Below are 7,795 nucleotides of genomic sequence, written 5' to 3'. Positions count from 1 at the left end.
ACTGTAGAAAGTTGGAAGTTTGAGATGCCCTTCTCTGAGCTTGGGGCTGGGGCTTCTTCCTTCGATGTGACGGACAGGCTGGCTGCAGGCAGGGGCAAGCTCCTGCCTCGCCGTGGAGCACATTCAATCAAATTGCTTAGAAACTTCATCGTGTGGGAAAATGGATGAAACTGAGGATGAAAAGTTAGTCTCCTTGGAATTTTGAGCAAGACTTTTGTCCCCACACAGGGTTGTGACAGGACTCAGTGATTGTAAAACTCATGCCAGGAATAAATAAGAACAATAATAATAATAATAATAATTCTCCCTCCTCCGGCTCCCCCAGCTTTCCTTTCTCCTCTTCCTTTTACTATGCAACTTTCTGTCTCCTTAGTATTGTTATTACCTTAATCCTTCCTTAAGCACCAGTAGGACCAACAAGTAAAATAATGACAGGGAGCTATCCCGCCAGCCAGCATTCACAGCACCAGCTGCCTGAAGACGTGTTGTTATGAAGATATATTACCAATTAGGAAAGAGCAGCTGCTGGCCTGGGTGGGGGACAGAGGAGGGGATGGCAGAGGCCCCTGGAGAAAGGGAGGGCAAGGGGGTCTAACAAATGTGGTTGTTCCTATATCAGGATTGGGAAAACAAAGCCTCAAGAGAAGAATAAGGGTATATTTGAAGCTTTTGCCCATTCCCATTCTTCTTTTTTTTTTGTTATTCTCTTTCCCACTTTTTCCCCTTGGGAGCGTGACCTGCTGGGCATCTTATGTTCTACACAGAACTGCTTGTCAACCTTTCCCACCTGAGGTAAGAAGTGTCACCTCCCAGCCCTCCCGCACAAGCCCTCGAGGCAACTCAAAGGTGTGTGGAGTGCGCAAGGGGAAAACTGCGGTCCTCAGGACGAAGGGACAGGAATTAAACACCCACTGCTTGCAGCCCCTGTACAGAGCACTTCAAGAAGGTGCAGAGAGACAGAAGTTGCAGCCTTTACTCTGAATCGTTTATATGAGAAGCGACATGTCCATCATTTTTGAGATGTAGTTGATGTCGGATCAGAACACCACACTTATTAAGTGCCTGTTCCGTGAAGGCCAGGCAAGGCAAGTGGCCTCGGGGTGGCTGCATGTCACCGCCCCTTCCCTTCCAAGGGGACTGAAACACCCAGCCTCGGAGCCCTCCTCTTCCACGTCCACGGAGAGAGCGCTGCACACTGCCGCCTCCAGTCACCTCCTTGGGGCCCTAGCCTGACCCTCAGCCACATGGCAGTCCAGGTCTGTATGCTGTTGGTGGGCTGTGCCCTCGGGAGGCCTGGTTAGGACAGCCAGGGACAGATGAATGTCCGCTGGGGGAGCAGAGGTGCTAGTAAGCCCCATGGGGCCAAGTGACAATGGGAGGGGCCCTGGCCACCCCTGGGTAGTGACTCCACAGGCTGTGGGTGGGGGTGGGTGCTTGCAGTTTCCTCTCCAACAGTGAGAGAGCCGAGCTGTCACCAGGAGAGACTTTGTGGGAAGCAAACGTGGTCTGTTTGGATTTTTCCTTTTGTAGTCTCCAGCTTACCCACCTCTCTGCACAACCACATCCATTCCCACCTGCAGGAAACCGAAAGGGTGCAGGATTTCTTCAGGTTTCTTGTAGGAGAGTGCCATGTCACATCACTAGACTAGGTGCAAACTCTAAGATGTTGATGGCCTCCCACCCCCGGGGGTGGGAAGTACACCGTCTTCCCTCCTTCTCCCTCAGACCTCTTCCTGGGAGAATCGCAGAGTGTTCAGCTGAAAGAGCAGAGGTTTGCTGAACGATCTGCTTCTGCATTAGGAGAACACATGGAAGCGGGCAGGTCAGAAGTTTGCCTTGGAAGTTTGCCCCAGGCCATAAAAAGGGGGTCAGTGTTAGAGGTGGAGCTCAGCTTTCCAGAAGATACCCCGAAGAAGATGGAGGTGACGACAGCACCAAATAGAAACCGGTTTAAAAACTAGATATTAGGAATCAAACATGAAATCACGGGCATTTGGAAAATCATGCCTAGGAGAGGGAAGGACTACATGCAATGGTGGCAGCTGCAGGTCGTGGCAGGAACAGTGTGGAGCTTTGGAGTCAGACTGGCTGGCAAGTGAATCCCACAGCTTGTCCTCCTGTCAGCTGCGCAAGGGCGGGCTGTGTGCCCAACTTCTTGGAGCCTCTGTTTTCTCATCTGTAACGTGGGGATGATGGAGCCGCCCCGCAGACCACTTGTGCATGTTCACTAGAGTATTAAAATGTCACCACCACTGTGCCTGGTGCTCTTTGGCACAATGCACATGCTTAAATTCTCTTCTCTTTCTGAAGGTTTCCATGTGTTACAGCACAGTACAACTGATTTTCTTAATGACCCTGAGTGGATTATATTGAATATTTGCTTTAGTGAGATGAGGAGGAGGAAAGGGACATATATAATATATATTTTAAAATATATTTTCATCGAAAGAGAAAGAAATCTTAAAGGAGACAACCTGTTGTTGCCTCAAGAGGCAGCTTTCAGGGCTAACTGGATGCACTCTCGCTGTGGAATTCTTCTTCTGATGAGCAAGGACAGATGAGTTACCAGTATATTATTAGCTAGTGTTTGGGGAACAGGAAGAGCCCTTGCTCTTTCAGCCATCACCCAGCTAGAGCTAATCGCAACAGCCAGGGCACAGAACTGCAATGATTTCTGGGTGACTTGGGAAAAAAAGGTATCGTGGCTCAGGAATGCTTGCCGGCTGCCGGCCTCCCTCATCCCGTCCCGGAGCCTGGCCGCTTCCTGCCAGCTCTTTGCCTCGCTACTGTCTGAGCTGCCCCACACGTGGACCCAGGGCTCCACTGCACAGCTGCACTCCCAGACTGCTCTCTGCCCGAGCATGACGTCAGCCTCCGAGCGGATGCCTCCGGGATCACGGGCCTTCTCTGTGTCCTGCTGCGGGAGGGATTAGGTAGGTGTCAGCGGGGGCAAGGAACTCGGTTACTCTGAGCCCAGCGTTTCCTGGCACACAAGGCCCAGGTAGAAGTTCAAACAGAGGAGCCCATGACTCCCCTTTGATTCGATTCGACAAGCACACACCCCAATTTTCTCTTATGAAGAATTTCAAATGTACAGATAAGTTCAAAGCATAGGAAACAAACACCCAGGATTATAATGCAGTGGGGTTTGATGTCAAAGCCGCTTCACGGTCTGGATGAGAGGTGTTCAAGGAATGGGTGGTTGAGGAGTTGATTTGAGTTTGTGAAACTGATCAGAGCAAACTTCTTGAAAATGTCAAACCTTAATCTATAAGCAGCAGGGAGAGCTGGTGCTGAAAGGGGACCAGGTACAATGACTCCATGCACTGAAAAGCCAAGGAGAGGCATAGCAAGGGGAGTGAGAGTACCTGGAGAGGTGGTCGCTGGCGAAGAGGAGCTGCATCCATGCCTAAGGTGGGGCAGTGGCGGCGGCTGTCAGTCTGCATTTGGCTCATGATTGATGGGCCCTTGTGGCAGGGAGCATGGAGCGATATGACTGCAGCCGGGAAGAATGCTCTCAGTGGGATGGGAGAAGACAGCATTCCAGGGGAAGGGAGGCTGTAAGGAGGCAGGCATGGCCCAGCACCTTGCCAGGGCACTCGGGGATAGGAATGAAAAGTAATGCATGAGTCTGAACACTGCCATAGAGAAGGAAGCAAGTAACTAGCCCACCAGCTGTCTCTGCAATGTGGAAGGTAAAGCTCAAAGACCACCAGTGGACAACAAAATGGCACTGGGATAATAAAGAATCTAAGAAAGGTGGTCAGTTTCTGGGGTGGCATTTGACTAAGACTGAAGCCATAACCTTTAAATTGGGGGATGCCACTGATGTTCATTTAAAGTTGTGGTGTTCAAATTTAGCTATACCTTAGAATCACCGAATCATCTGAGGCACTTTAAGGAAAACAAAACTTTGCAATAACCAATTGGAAGAGATGGCCCCAAATGGAAGAAAAAACCCCATAGCAACAAATAAGACAAAATACTAAAAGATAAACTTAACAAGATATGTGCAAAACCTTAAAGTAATACTGAAAGACACAAAAGTGGATTTTCCTTGCTATTGGATAGGACGATTCAACAGCATAAAGATGCCAATCATGCCCAAGTTAATACATAAAACCAAATCTAATGCAATGCCCCCCCAAAATTGTTTTTTTTCCTGGAACTAAAGAATTAATTCTAAATTTCATGCATGCATAGTCAAGAAAAAAGAAAGGTCACAGTCAGGACAGTCTAGCAGATTTTAGAACATACACCATAAAGTCATAATGGGGAGTGTCGTGCTGGTGCATGAAGGGGCGGCCTGACCCAAGCAACAGAACAGAAAGGCCAGAAAAAGGTCCAAATATGTACGGGAATTTGATTTAGGATAAAGGTAGCATCTCAAATCAGTGGAGCAAAGATAGACTCCTTAATGAGTGTGAAGGGACAGCTGGATGGCTATTTGGAAACAGATAAATATGGATCCATTATCTCAGACCACACTCCAGATTAAGTAATGAATGCGTTAGATCTAAATGTAAAGGAATGGAACAAGCATTACAGAGAAGGGGGGTGAATTTCCCTACAGTCTGCGAGTGGGGACAGCCTGCTGTGGCTCAGTGTTCAGAGGAGTTGAAGAAAAAATACATAAACTCAACATCACACAATTTAAAAAAACATAAAGGCAAAAAAAATGCAAAACAATTTGCAGAGTCGAAAGACAGATGACAAACTGTGAGAAAATATTTGCAATTCCAGTCACAAAGGGCTGCTCTCCTTAATATATAAAACATTATTTTTATTTATTTATTTATTTTATTTTTTACTGAAGGGTAGTTGACACACAGTTAATACTGTAAACCATTAGTTTCAGGTGTACAACACAGTGATTCAACATTTATATACATGATAATTCTAGCTACCAGCTATCACCATACAAAGTTGTTACAATATTTTGACTATATTCCTTATGCTTATATAAAACATTCTTAAAGGCTGAGATGAAAAAGAAAAAATAAACCCTCAGATAGGAACAAGGAGCAAACAGACAAGCAGACAATTCCCAGAAAGGAATACAGGTGGTGTTAAAACAGGAAAAATGCTCATGCTTATTTTAAGAGAAATGTGTTTAATACCACACTTTCTCCCCAATCAGAATGGAGGCAATCTACATACTGGGCAACAGATTCTGTTGGCAAGCTATGATGAGACACACACTCTCATACTTTTCTGATGGGTGAGAAACTGCAACTGCTATGGAGGGGAATTTAGAAAAAATTAATGAAATTAATCATGCAATTTCCCTTTGATGCACAAAACCCTGCTAGGTATCCATCCCTAAAATACACGTCAGAGAACACTGAAACATTGTAAGCCCCAGATTATTCATTGTGGCAGATTATTTATTATAATAGTAAAAGATTGAAAGGAGCCCAATTATTTATTGATGGGATGTTTATTGAATAAATTATGTTCCAGCCACACAATGGAATAGGTGGATCTACGACTATGCAGCCATAAAAAAGAATTCCATCCATATGAACCAATAGAGAGCAATTCCCAGGATATATCATAAGCCAATTAAGAAAGGACCAGGCAATGCTACCTTTTGTGTGAGAAAGTAGTTATAAGACTAGTCAGACATATTTGTTCATTTTTGCAAACAGAAATTTAGGAAGGCTAAAACAGAAACTAATAAAAATGGTTTCCTATAGAGGGTGAATGGGAACCGTGAGAACTATCTATGCCTTCTGATGTGGTTTTTACTTTTGAATACATGGTTTATATTTTCAAAGTAATTGTAAATAAAAAAAGAAGGAAAAAAAGCAATTTTCCTAAAATTGAATACCAACAGACTAAACCTAATGTATATCAAATTAATAACATAAAAGACTTAATTCTTGCTGATTTCACAAAGTGTTCTGCATGTTCGAGGGAGATCTTTTCAAAGAGTAAGAAGAAATGCCAATCAGTTGGGAGGTCTCAGGAACTTCATTATTGGTTGTAATACTGGATTTTAATTGGAAAAAATGGATACATGTTTTGACTAATGCAAGTAACTAAATAAACACATTAATTTTATGAGAAACGAAAATGTCACTAAGAAAAAAGACACGAGTATAAAATAAAAGGTAAGAAAAACCCAGTAACGTTAATTCGAACAGGATCTATTAGTATGAATCAGTTTGAGCATCTGAAAGAATAATGACTGTATTTGAGTATCAACACATTGCATAGAAAATAACTTATTATGGAGGGGTGGGCACTTCTTTCCAGTAGAAGGCCGCTAATTAATATACAGAATGGGGAAAATCATCATTTGCCACCTGTTTTAATTGATCTGAGTAAGGGCCATCAGTGCCACTAGAAGCACAGGCTGAAAGGGCGTTTCAGGGGGAGCTACTCACCGGCACCACCCTGGGGGTGAACCTCAGCCCCCCCCAAAGTGGGCAATGTGACACCCCGGAAAGGATGGTGCAGGGCCAACTCCACAGCATCTCCTGCGAGACAGTCCCACCAAAATGTTAACCTGAATACTAATCAGGCCTCTGCACACAAGTGTTCACGCTTCCAGAAAGCAGACAGAGGCTCAGGGCAGTGACACCATGAAGAAACCACGGTGGGGGGCATTCTGTGAGGAACTGGCCTCGATGGGTGAAAATGAACCCATGCCATTTTTTTAAAAATCTGTTTTAGGTTAAAAGAGACCACAGAGGGGAGAGCCAAATGCAATACGTGAACCTGGGTGAGATCTGAGATTGGCAACAAAGACTGAAGTTTAGAAGGGAGGAAAGAACAGCGGGACAAGGCGTTTTGGGGACAGACTGAGGAGATGTGAATGGAGGCTGGACATCAGATGATACTTACAGAATCATTGTGAATTTTCTTGGGTGCGAAAATGGATTGTAGTTACGTAGGAGAACGTCTTTATTTATAGGAATTTCATGCGGAACTATTTCAGGAGAACTCATAACTTATACAATGAACTTCAAATGGTTCAGCCAAAAAAAGAAAGTTCTTAGGGGCAAACCTGAAAATTCGGGACTCCAGGAGAGGAGTAAATGGGTGTTCTCTAGGTTTGCAAATGGTCAGATAAGAACTTAGGGGGGAAATGTAAAAAACAAAACAAAACAAAACCCTGGCCCAGGCCCTGCCCCAGACCAACAGCACCAGAATTTCTAGGTGTGAGGCTTGGCCTTGTCCTGTAAAGCTCCCTTCTAACGTGCACCCTGGGCTTTAACATACTTCCACATCTGAGAACCAGCCATGCAGAGTTCCTGGTGAGGGGCCGTTGAGGGGAGAGAGAGAGGCATGGCTTAGAAGGGAGACTTCTGGAGTGGAAAGGGAGATTTGAAAGCCCGCAGATGCTCCCTAAATAGCACCTGAAGTGGGTAAGGAGAGGACGCAGAGCTGAGCAGGTGGGTAGGGCAGGGTGGGGATGATTCTGGGAGGAAAATGTGAAAAGCAGTCAGGAGGTCTCAACTCCAGTGACCTGAGGCCCAAGCTGCAGAGGTTGAGGGGTGACCACCCACTTCTTTTGTCAACCAAAGTAGCTGAACTAGAGGAGGGCCTGGCAAGAAAGCAGGTGGCCAGGCGGTCCTCCACGGGAGTCCCAAGCTTGTGGCTGTGTATACTCTAAGATGGGCAGGGACCGGGGAGAGGTACAGTTTGTCTCACACACACACACACACACACACACACACACGTGAAGTTTCTGTCAAATGTGAGCTGCCAGGACCAGAAAAATCCTCTGCACTCCAGGTGGACGGAAGGTCAGAGAAAGAAAGCCAGCCCAGGAATGCCTTGATCT

Source organism: Manis pentadactyla, chromosome 4 (assembly GCF_030020395.1).
Source record: "Manis pentadactyla isolate mManPen7 chromosome 4, mManPen7.hap1, whole genome shotgun sequence".
In the NCBI taxonomy this organism is placed as follows: Eukaryota; Metazoa; Chordata; class Mammalia; order Pholidota; family Manidae; genus Manis; species Manis pentadactyla.
Note: the sequence above shows the minus strand (reverse complement) of the source record.